This window comes from Somniosus microcephalus, chromosome 13 (assembly GCF_052327205.1).
Source record: "Somniosus microcephalus isolate GS21.2 chromosome 13, FLI_Smic_1.0, whole genome shotgun sequence".
Lineage (NCBI taxonomy): Eukaryota > Metazoa > Chordata > Chondrichthyes > Squaliformes > Somniosidae > Somniosus > Somniosus microcephalus.
In genome coordinates this window covers 104,177,268-104,189,498 of record NC_140999.1, presented here as the reverse complement: position 1 = coordinate 104,189,498, position 12,231 = coordinate 104,177,268, and positions in this window count along the sequence as shown.

Below are 12,231 nucleotides of genomic sequence, written 5' to 3'. Positions count from 1 at the left end.
ACCTGTGACGAATGCAAACATAGAAAAGGAAACACGAAACGACCCGACACTCTCCATGGTCTATGATTTAACGGTGAAGGGATGGCCAGCACATGGCAAACCACTGTTGCCAGCATTCTCGCCAAGAAGAGAACAGCTGTCAGTGTGCAGAGGAACCTTGATGTGTGGATCCAGAGTAGTAATTCCACCCAAATTGAAGGATAGAGTGCTCAATGAGCTTCATGAGGGTCATCTGGGAGGGGTAAAAATGAAGAACTTAGCCAGAGCGTTTGTGTGGTGGCCGGGAATCGATAGAGAAATCGAAGAGATGACCAAGAGCTGTACAGGATGCCAGAAGGTCCAAAACGACCCACCACAAGTCCCTCTACATCCATGGGAGTGGCCCTCATCTCCATGGCAAAGGGTGCACATTGATTTTGCTGGTCCATTTATGGACTCGATGTTTTTAATTGCAGTGGATGCACATTCAAAGTGGCCAGAGGTAATAAAAATGTCCTCAACCACCACAGAAGAAACTATCACAGTCTTACGAACCATATTCGCCAGAAATGGGCTGCCTGAACAGATTTGCTCCGACAATGGACCACAGTTTGTGTCTGAAGAGTTCCGGAGGTTCTTAAAGAACAATGGTGTTAAGCATTACACATCCGCCCCATATCATCCAGCCACCAATGGATTGGCTGAGAGGTTCGTTCAAACATTCAAGAAGGCTATCAAGGCAATGTGTAATGAAGACATACCCCTACAACACAAGGTGGATAACTTCTTGTTTGCCTACCGAAATGCGACACATGCGGTTACCAACCAAACTCCAGCCATGATGTTCTTCAATCGAAGACTACAATGCCGCTTGGATTTGGTTAAGCCACACATCAGAAGAGATGTGGAGAACAGGCAGTTTCAGAATATGAATGAAAGGCAGACCAGGAGTTTTAAGATAGGTCAACCAGTTTTGGCCCGGGAATACCGCACAGGGAAATGGCAGCCAGGAACGATCTGCACACGGCAAGGACCTCTAATGTATAACGTGGACGTTGGAGAGAGCATTGTAAGACGCCATGCTGACCAGATTCTAGAGTCACTGGAAAACATCAATTCCACACCACGATCTAATACACCTGGTGATGAAACCGAAGTACCAATTGCATCTACCCCAGAATCGATGATATTGGAAGCAGACGAACCAAACAACGACGTTGATCCCGAATCAACTTTGCCAGAAGAACCTGATACCCCAAAGAGGCGTTATCCAGACAGAATCAGGAAGCCTCCTCAAAGACTGAGCTTATAATTGCTTAACTTCAGCTAATGTATCTAGCAACTGTAATTGTAAATATGTTATTTAATTATTAATCGAATGTTATGTACTGTTTAGCTAAAAGGGGAAGAATTGTAGTGTATGTACTTTGCAGAAGGAACTATATTCTGTAGCCCCTGTATACTGCAGTACCAGTAGTGACCACCCCTGTATATAAGCCTGTGGAGTAACTTTGCATAGTAGTTCCAGTTTTGTCTCCACTCAGTAAACACCTGTTGTAACCTACTCCTGCAGCCCGTGTCTCAATTACACACGGACATAATAGTCACTACTGGTACTGCAGTATACAGGGGCTGTAAAAGATAGTTCCTCTCTTAAAGGTACATACATTACAGTTAGTGTTAGGGTTAGTGGTTATGGGTTAGTAGTTAGAGTTTAGGATTAAACTTAGAGTTACAGTAGGGACAGGGTTAAGGTTTATGATAAAAACAGAAGAAATAGGAGCAGGAGTCGGCCATTTGGTCCTTCGAGCCTGCTCCGCCATTCAATAAAATCATGGCTGATCTTCTACCTCATCTCCACTTTCCTGCACTATCCCCATATCCCCTGATTCCCTTAATATTCAAAAATCTATCGATCTCTGTCTTGAATATACTCAACGACTGAGCCTCCATGGCCCTCTTGGGTAGAGAATTCCAAAGATTCACCACCCTCTGAGTGAAGAAATTTCTCCTCATCTCAGTCCTAAATGGCTGACCCCTTATTCTGAGACTGTGACCGCTGGTTCTAGACACCCCAGCCAGGGGAAACATCCTCCCTGCATCTACCCTGTCAAGCCCTGTAAGAATTTTGTATTTTTCATTGAGATCACCTCTCATTCTTCTAAACTCTAGAGCATATAGGCCTAGTCTATTCAACCTCTCCTCATAGGACAATCCCTTCTTCTCAGGAACCAGTCTGGTGAACCATTGTCACACTCCCTCTATGGCAAGTATATCCTTCCTTAGGTAAGGAGACCAAAACTATACACAATATTCCAGGTGTGGTCTCGCCAGGGCCATATATAATTGCAGTACGACGTCTTTACTCTTATACTCAAATCCTCTTGTAATAAAGGCCAACATACCATTTGCTTTCCTAATTGCTTGCTGTACCTGCATGTTAACTTTCAGTGATTCATGTACGAGGACACCTAGGTCCCTCTGAACACCAACATTTCCCAATCTCTCACCATTTAAAAAATACTCTGCTTTTCTATTTTTCCTACCAAAGTGGATAACTTCACATTTCTCCATGTTATATTCCATTTGCCCACTCACTTATCCTGTCTATATCCCCTTGAAGCCTCCTTGCATCCTCCTTACAACTTACCTTCCCACCCAGCTTTGTATCATCAGCAAATTTGGATATATTACATTTGGTCCCCTCATCCAAATCATTGATGTGGATCGTGAATAGCTGAGGATCAAGCACTGATCCTTGCGGTGCCCCACTAGTTACAGCCTGCCAACCCGAAAATGACCTGTTTATTCCTACTCTCTGTTTTCTATCCATTAACCAATCCTCAATCCATGCTAGTATATTACCCCCAACCCCATGAGCCCTAATTTTGTTTAATAGCCTCTTGTGTAGCACCTTATCGAATGCCTTCTGAAAATCCAAATACACCATATCCACTGGTCCCCCCTTATCTATTCTGCTCGTTACAACTTCGAAAAACTATCTTACATACATTCCATGAATTCGTCCTCCACACTATTACTGCATATTTGGTTTGCCCAGTCTATATGTAGATTAAAGTCCCCCATGATTACTGTATTACCCTTGTTACAGGTACCTTTAATTTCCTGATTTATACTCTGCCCTACATTACAACTACTGTTTGGGGGCCTATAAACAACTCCCACCAATGTTTCTGCCCCTTGCTGTTTCTTAGCTCCACCCAAACTGATTCTACTTCTTGATTTTTGGAGCTAAGATTCTTTCTCTCTACTGTCTTTATTCCATCCTTTATTATCAGGGCTACCCCTCCTACTTTACCATTTTGCCTATCTCTCCTAAAAGTTAAGTATCCTGGAATATTTAGTTCCCAACCATGTCCACTTTGCAACCACCTCTCCGTTATGGTTATTAGATCAAACCTGTTCATTTCTATCTGTGCTATTAATTCATCTATTTTGTTGTGAATGCTTCGCGCATTCAGATATAGTGCCTTTAGCTTTGACTTATTTCTCTTTCTCCCTGATATCACCTCAGTCACTGATGCCTTATTACCTTTGTTACTCTCTCTGTCCCTTCCTGACCCACTCTGGTTAGTTTTACCCAAAACTCTACTCTGCTCTAGAGCCTTGATATTTCTCTCGCTGCTTTTAAATTTACTCTTTCCTGAATCCTCCCACCCCCCCCCCCCCACTTCATTAGTTTAAATCCCTGTCTACTGCCCTAGTTATTTGGTTCACCAGGACACTGGTCCCAGCCCGGTTTAAGTGGAGCCCGTCCCAAGGGAACAGCTCCCACATGCCCCAGTACTGGTGCCAGTGTCCCATGAACTGAAACCCCTTCCTCCCACACCACTCTTTGAGCCACACATTTAAACCTCTAATCTGTTTGTCCCTATGCCGATTTGCGAATTACTCAGGTAACAATCCAGAGATTATTACCTTTGAGGATCTGCTTTTTAATTTGGCTCCTAGCTCCTCAAACTCCCTCAGCAGAACCTCATTCCTAGTTCTACCTATGTCGTTGCTTCCTACGTGGACCACTACAACTGGACCCTCCCCCTCCCACTCCAAGTTCTTCTCCAGCCGCGAGGAGATGTCTTTAACCCTGGCACCGGGCAGGCAACACAACCTTCAGAACTCTCGGTCACGGCTGCAGAGAACAGTGTCTATCCCCCTGACTATACTGTCCCCTACCACAACTACATTCCCTTTCACTCCCCCCACTTAAATGGCTTCCTGCACCATGGTGCCATCCATCCCATCCTGCTCATCCATCCTGCAGACTTTTCCCTCATCCACACAGGCAGTAAGAACCTCATACCTGTTGGACAAAGGCAAAGGCTAAGGCTCCTCCAGCACTGCACCTGGGGTTCCCATACCTGCCTGAATTGCAGTCACACCCTCCTGTCCCTAACCACTAACCAAACTGTACCACTACCTAACCTAAGGGTTGTGACTGCCTCCTGGATCAAAATGTCCAGATAACTCTCCCCATCCCTGATGCCCCGCAATGTCTGCATCTCAGACTCCAGATCAAAAACTCTGAGCTGAAGTTCTTCAAGATGCAGGCACTTACTGCAAACGTGGTTGTCCAGGATCACAATGCTCTGCACAAACTCCCACATGCTGCAGTTGCGGCACACCACCTGCACTGCCATCCCTACATGACCTTGAGTTAAGGGTTAGGGTTAGTGGTTTTGAGTTAGTTGTTAGGTTAGGAGTTGGAGTTAGGATTAGGGGTTTGGGTTTGGGTTAAGATCAGGGTTAGTAGTTAGAATTAGGGCTACAGGTTGGTGCTAGGTTTAAAAACCACTATTGGCAACGCGTTGTCAGTCATGGCAGCTACAAAACTAACGCTCAATATCTTAACAGATGCAAGTAATTTAAAAATTGGGCTTTTTTTTAATGGAATCAAACTTTTATTAAGGGCCTAGGGATAGGGTTAGTGGTTAGGGCTAGGGTTAGGATTTGGGTTCGGTTAGAAATAGGGTGTGGTGTATAGAAGAGTTAGGGTCAACGTTCCCGCTAAGCTGGGTAGCTGTATGGCCGGCAGTGGTCTGGAGGTCCTGTGCAAGCCGCTTAAATAGAAGAAGCCGCACATGCGCAAACATTTGAATGGGCCGCGCAGCCACTTAAAGGAACCGTGCACGAAAAAACATTAGAGGGAACTCTGGTTAAGGTTAGTGGTTAGTTGGGGTTGGGGTTAGGTTGGAAATTGAGCATGGTGTGTAAAAAGAGTTAGGGTTAGTGATTAGGTTGGAAATGCATTAGGGTTAGGGTTAGGTTTAATGGTTAGGGTTAGAGTTAGTTGTTAGGGTTAGGTTTCGTGGTTAGGGTTAGAATTAGTTGTTAGGGTTAGGGTTAGGGTTAGTGGTTCGGGTTAGGTTTAGTTTGGAAATCGGGCGTGGTGTTTAGAAGGTGCCTGATCCACTACAGGCTAATTTCTGCCACCACCTAAAATTAAAATCAGAAGTTTAGTCTCCAGTTTGCATTTAAGAAACTTCTGTAACAGTCTACTCAAAAACCAACTGTCCAAAAACAGGGCAAGTGGTAAACCCTAATGGCCGCCTGCAAGCTGCTGCACTGAATAAATCCCCATCTCATTCTGTTTTCAGCTCCCGGTGTAGTATTTTGGAGATCACGGCAGCAATGAAAGGATTTCAAAAGTGGTGGAATAAATACTGCACCTGCAGTATCGAGGAGGAAGAAGTAGTAGGTTGCTAAACTGTGTCTTTTACAAGAAGGGGTTAAAAACAGACCATTTTTATATTACCACAGAGAATGATCTCAGAATCCCTGGAAAATGCTAGTTTCCTGGCTTGTCCACTATACTTATGACTTCCTTATCTCTTACATACAGCCAGGACCATTGCAGACGAGTAAGAAATAGGTTTAAGTGGACAACACAAATGTAATTTCAGCTACTGAACTATACTGAGATGTGTTCATACCAAAAATAGTCAGGAACCAAGGGGCTAATAAGAGTGAGGAACTTAATATCATTAGCGAAAAAGTACTTGAGAAACCAATGGGACTAAAAGCCAACAAATCCCCTGGACCTGATAGCCTACATCCTAGGGTTCTAAAAGAGATGGTTGCAGAGATGGTGGATACATTGGTTGTGATCTTCCAAAATTCCCTAGATTCTAAAATAGTCCCGGTGGATTGGAAGGTAGCAAATGTAACCCTGCTATTCAAGAAAGGAGGGAGAGAGAAAACAGGGAACTACGGACCAGTTAGCCTGACATCAGTCATCAGGAAAATGCTGGAATCCATTATTGGGAGAGAGCAGCATCGGCGGCAGAGCTTAAAACCGGCGGCAGTGAACGAGGCCCGACCACAGAGCTTGGACCTGGGAGAGGGCAGCATCGGCGGCAGAGCTTAAAACCGGCGGCAGTGAACGAGGCCCGAACACAGAGCTTGGACCTGGGAGAGAGCAGCATCGGCGGCAGAGCTTAAAACCGGCGGCAGTGAACGAGGCCCGACCACAGAGCTTGGACCTGGGAGAGAGCAGCATCGGCGGCAGAGCTTAAAACCGGCGGCAGTGAACGAAGCCCGACCACAGAGCTTGGACCTGGGAGAGAGCAGCATCGGCGGCAGAGCTTAAAACCGGCGGCAGTGAACGAGGCCCGACCACAGAGCTTGGACCTGGGAGAGAGCAGCATCGGCGGCAGAGCTTAAAACCGGCGGCAGTGAACGAGGCCCGACCACAGAGCCTGGACCTGGACCTGGGAGAGAGCAGCATCGGCGGCAGAGCTTAAAACTGGCGGCAGTGAATGAGGCCCGACCACAGAGCCTGGACCTGGACCTGGGAGAGAGCAGCATCGGCGGCAGAACTTAAAACCGGCAGCAGTGAACGAGGCCCGACCACAGAGCCTGGACCTGGACCTGGGAGAGAGCAGCATCGGTGGCAGAGCTTAAAACCGGCGGTAGTGAACGAGGCCCGACCACAGAGCCTGGACCTGAACCTGGGAGAGAGCAGCATCGGCGGCAGAGCTTAAAACCGGCGGTAGTGAACGAGGCCCGACCAGAGAGCCTGGACCTGGAGCTGGGAGAGTGCAGCATCGGTGGCAGAGCTTAAAACCGGCGGTAGTGAATGAGGCCCGACCACAGAGCCTGGACCTGGACCTGGGAGAGAGCAGCATCGGCGGCAGAACTTAAAACCGGCGGTAGTGAACGAGGCCCGACCACAGAGCCTGGACCTGGAGCTGGGAGAGTGCAGCATCGGTGGCAGAGCTTAAAACCGGCGGTAGTGAACGAGGCCCGACCAATTTAGCAGCAGGGGAGAGAGGTAAAAAGTAATCAAAGTGTGATGTCAGCAGGAAGCAGGTAAGTGATTGGTTGGTGAGTATTTCTCTCTTTTTTAAACTTTAACTCTGGTTTATAGTTTCTAAGTTCTCTCTGGTGTAGCGGGGACTGTTGGTAAAACTATTTAACTGTAGTGTAATTAGTGGGATTGATTGATTTAACTTAAACTCAATTAATTAAAGGGTAAATCATGGCAGGGCAGCCCGGCCCCGTGATCTGCTCCTCCTGCGATGTGTGGGAACTCAGGGACACTTCCTGTGTCCCTGACAACTACGTGTACAGGAAGTGCACCCAGCTGCAGCTACTGACAGACCGCATTGCGGCGCTGGAGCTGCGATTGGATGCATACTGGAGCGTTCACGATGCTCGGGACATCGTGAATAGCATGTTTAGGGAGTTGGACACACCACAGGTAGAGGTTGGACAGGAAGAAAGGGAACGGGTGACCAACAGGCAGAGTACTAGGCGCAGGCAGGTAGTGCAGGGGTCCCCTGTGGCCATCCCCCTCTCCAACAGATATACCACTTTGAGTGCTGTTGGGGGGGATGGCTTATCAGAGGAAGGCAGCAGCCAAATTCCTGGCACCAGGGGTGGCTCTGCTGCACAGAATGGGAGGAAAAAGAGTGGTAGAGCTATAGTAATAGGGGATTCAAATGTAAGGGGAATAGATAGGCGTTTCTGCGGCCGCAAACGAGACTCCAGGATGGTGTGTTGCCTCCCTGGTGCAAGGGTCAAGGATGTCTCCGAGCGGCTGCAGAACATCTTGGAAGGGGAGGGTGAACAGCCAGTTGTCGTGGTGCATATAGGCACCAACGATGTAGGTAAAAAGCGGGATGAGGTCCTAAAAGCGGAATATAGGGAGTTAGGAGGTAAATTAAAAAACAGGACCTCAAAGGTAGTAATCTCAGGATTGCTACCAGTACCACGTGCTAGTCAGAGTAGAAATAGAAGGATACTTCAGATGAATACGTGGCTAGAGGAATGGTGCCAGGGGGAGGGATTCAAGTTCCTGGGACATTGGAACTGGTTCTGGGGGAGGTGGGACCAGTTCAAACCGGACGGTCTGCGCCTGGGCAGGGCTGGAACCGATGTCCTAGTGGGTTTGTTTGCTAGTGCTGTGGGGGAGGGCTTAAACTAAAATGGAAGGGGGTTGGGAACCTGATCAGGGAGACAGAGGAAAGGGAAACAAGGATAAAAGCAAAAGATAGGAAGGAGAAAAACAAAAGTGGCAGTCAGAGAAATCAACGATTTAAATCAAACATGGCCACAGTAAATAATAATTCTAATAGGTCTAAGAGCGTTAAAAAAACAAGCCTGAAGGCTTTGAGTCTTAATGCGAGGAGCATTTGTAATAAGGTGGATGAATTGGCTGCGCAAGTAGAGGTAAACGAATATGATTTGGTTGGGATTACGGAAACGTGTCTCAAGGATGGCCAAGACTGAGAACTCAACATCCAGGGGTATTCGATATTCAGGAAAGATAGGCAAAAAGGAAAGGGAGGTGGGGTAGCATTACTGGTTAAAGAAGGGATTAACACAATTGTAATGAAGGATATTAGCTCTGATGATGTGGAATCTGTATGGGTAGAATTGAGAAATACTAAGGGGAAAAAAACATTAGTGGGAGTGGTATATAGACCTCCAAACAGTAAGGCGGAGGTTGGGGATGGCATTAAAAGGGAAATTAAAGAAGCGTGCAATAAGGGCACAGGAGTCATCATGGGTGACTTTAATCTACATATAGATTCGCCTAACCAAATTGGTAATAATACTGTGGAGGAGGAATTCCTGGAGTATTTACGGGATGGTTTCCTGGACCAATATGTCGAGGAACCAACCAGAGATCAGGCCATCTTAGACTGGGTAGTATGTAATGAGAAAGGATTAATTACCAATCTTGTTGTACGAGGCCCCTTGGGTCGGAGCGATCATAATATGATCGAATTCTTCATTAAGATGGAGAATGAAGTAGTTGACTCAGAAACAAGGGTCCTCAATTTAAATAAAGGAAACTACGATGGTCTGAGGAGTGAGTTGGGTAGGATTGATTGGGGAATGGCACTCAAAGGGGTGATGGTGGATAGGCAATGGCAAACATTCAAAGACCGAATGGATGAACTACAGAAGTTGTTCATCCCAGTTTGGCACAAAAATAAAACAAAAAAGGTGACTCAACCGTGGGTAACAAGGGAAATTAAGGATAGCATAAGATCCAAGGAGAGGACATACAAATTGGCCAGAAAAAGCAATAATCCTGAGGATTGGGAGCAGTTCAGGATTCAACAAAGGAGGACAAAGGGATTAATTAAGAAAGGGAAAATAGAATATGAGAGTAAGCTTTCAGGGAACATAAAAACTGACTGTAAAAGCTTTTATAGATATGTGAAGAGAAAAAGATTGGTGAAGTCAAGCGTAGGTCCCTTGCAGTCAGAATCGGGGGAATTTATAATGGGGAACAAAGAAATGGCAGACCAAATAAATACATATTTTGGTTCTGTCTTCACAAAGGAGGACACAAATAACCTCCCAGAAATACCAGGGAACATAGGGTCTGATGAAAGGGTGGAACTGAAAGAAATCAGTATTTGTAGGGAAATGGTGTTAGGAAAATTGATGGGACTGAAGGCCAATAAATCCCCAGGGCCTGATAATCTACATCCCAGGGTACTTAAGGAAGTGGCCCTAGAAATAGTAGATGCATTGCTGGTCATCTTCCAGAACTCGATAGACTCTGGAACAGTACCCATGGATTGGAGGGTAGCTAATGTTACCCCACTATTCAAAAAAGGTGGCAGAGAAAAAGCGGAGAATTATAGACCGGTAAGCCTGACATCGGTAGTGAGGAAAATGCTACAGTCCATTATAAAAGATGTAATAGCAGAGCACTTGGAAAGCAGTGACAGGATCGGACAAAGTCAACATGGATTTACAAAAGGTAAATCATGCTTGACTAATCTACTGGAATTTTTTGAGGATGTAACTGGTAAAATAGATAAGGGAGAACCAGTGGATGTGGTGTATTTGGACTTTCAGAAGGCTTTCGATAAGGTCCCGCATAAGAGATTAGCATGCAAAATTAAGGCACATGGGATTGGGGGCAAGGTATTGACTTGGATAGAGAACTGGTTGGCGGACAGAAAGCAAAGAGTTGGAATAAACGGGTCGTTTTCCGAGTGGCAGGCAGTGACTAGTGGGGTACTGCAAGGATCGGTCCTAGGACCCCAGCTGTTCACAATATATATTAATGATCTGGACGAGGGAATTGGATGTAATATCTCCAAATTTGCAGATGACACAAAGCTGGGTGGGAGGGTATGCTGCGAGGAGGATGTCATGAAACTCCAGTACGATTTGGACAGGTTAGGTGATTGGGCAGAAACATGGCAAATGCACTATAATGTGGATAAATGTGAGGTTATCCACTTTGGTGGCAAAAACAGGAAGGCAGATTATTATTTGAATGGCAATAGATTGGGAGAAGGGGAAGTGCAAAGAGACCTGGGTGTTCTTGTGCAACAGTCGCTGAAGGTAAGCATGCAGGTGCAGCAGGCGGTTAAGAAGGTAAATGGTATGTTGGCCTTCGTAGCAAGAGGGTTCGAGTACAGGAACAAGGATGTCTTGCTACAGTTGTACAGGGCCTTGGTGAGACCGCACCTTGAGTATTGTGTGCAGTTTTGGTCGCCTTATCTGAGGAAGGACGTTCTTGCCATGGAAGGAGTGCAGCGAAGATTCACCAGGCTGATACCTGGGATGGCAGGAATGACGTATGAGGAGAAATTGTGTCGATTGGGCTTATACTCACTGGAGTTTAGAAGATTGAGAGGGGATCTCATCGAAACCTATAAAATTCTGTCAGGCCTGGACAGATTAGATGCTGGAAGGATGTTCCCGATGGTCAGGGAGTCCAGAACCAGGGGTCATAGTCTAAGGATAAGGGGTAGGACCTTTAGGACTGAAATGAGGAGGAATTTCTTCACCCAGAGAGTGGTGAACCTGTGGAATTCTCTGCCACAGAGGGCGGTGGAGGCCAATTCATTAAATATATTCAAGAAAGAGTTGGATATATTTCTTGAGGCTAAAGGGATCAAGGGATATGGGGAGAAGGCAGGGACAGGGTACTGAATTTCAATGATCAGCCATGATCTCATTGAATGGCGGAGCAGGCTCGAAGGGCCGAATGGCCTACTCCTGCTTCTATGTTTCTATATTTCTATGTTTCTATTAAGGAAGTGATACCAGGGCACCTGGAAAATCATAATATGATTAGGCAGAGTCAACATGGTTTTATGAAAGGGAAATCGTGTTTAACAAATTTATTAGAGTGTTTTCGGGGATGTAACTAGCAGGGTAGATAATGGGGAACCAGTGGATGTAGTATATTTGGATTTCCAAAAGTCATTCGATAAGGTGCCACATAAAAGGTTGCTACACAAGATAAGGGGTAATATATTACCATGGATAGAGGATTGGTTAACGGAAGAAAATAGAGAGTAGGGATAAATGGGTCATTTTGAGGTTGGCAAGCTGAAACTAGTTGGGTGCTGCTTTTAAGCTAGGTGTTAATCCAATATTGCTGTACCAATGATTCGCAAGGCATGATGGACTACTTGACATGCAGTGAATAGTTTAAATGTAAAAACTGATGCAGGACTGTGGGAATGCAGTACACATAGATAAGAAAGGACAGGAACAGAATGTTTAGATAACTGTTGGAGACAGTCTCATGGTTGAATTTTGTTGAAAGCAAAAGTGAATTTTAAACAGAACTCTGTAAAAAGAAACAAATGACTTGTGCAGCGTGTGATCGCCTAGTTTTCTGTATTCTCATGATGACTTGCAATTGATGAAAATGTATAAATATTGTAGCCCCGTGAGTCTAAGGGCGCACTCTAGAGGAGACTTCCTTGTGTGCAAACACAAGGGGTTTCTCAGAGTGAAGTACAG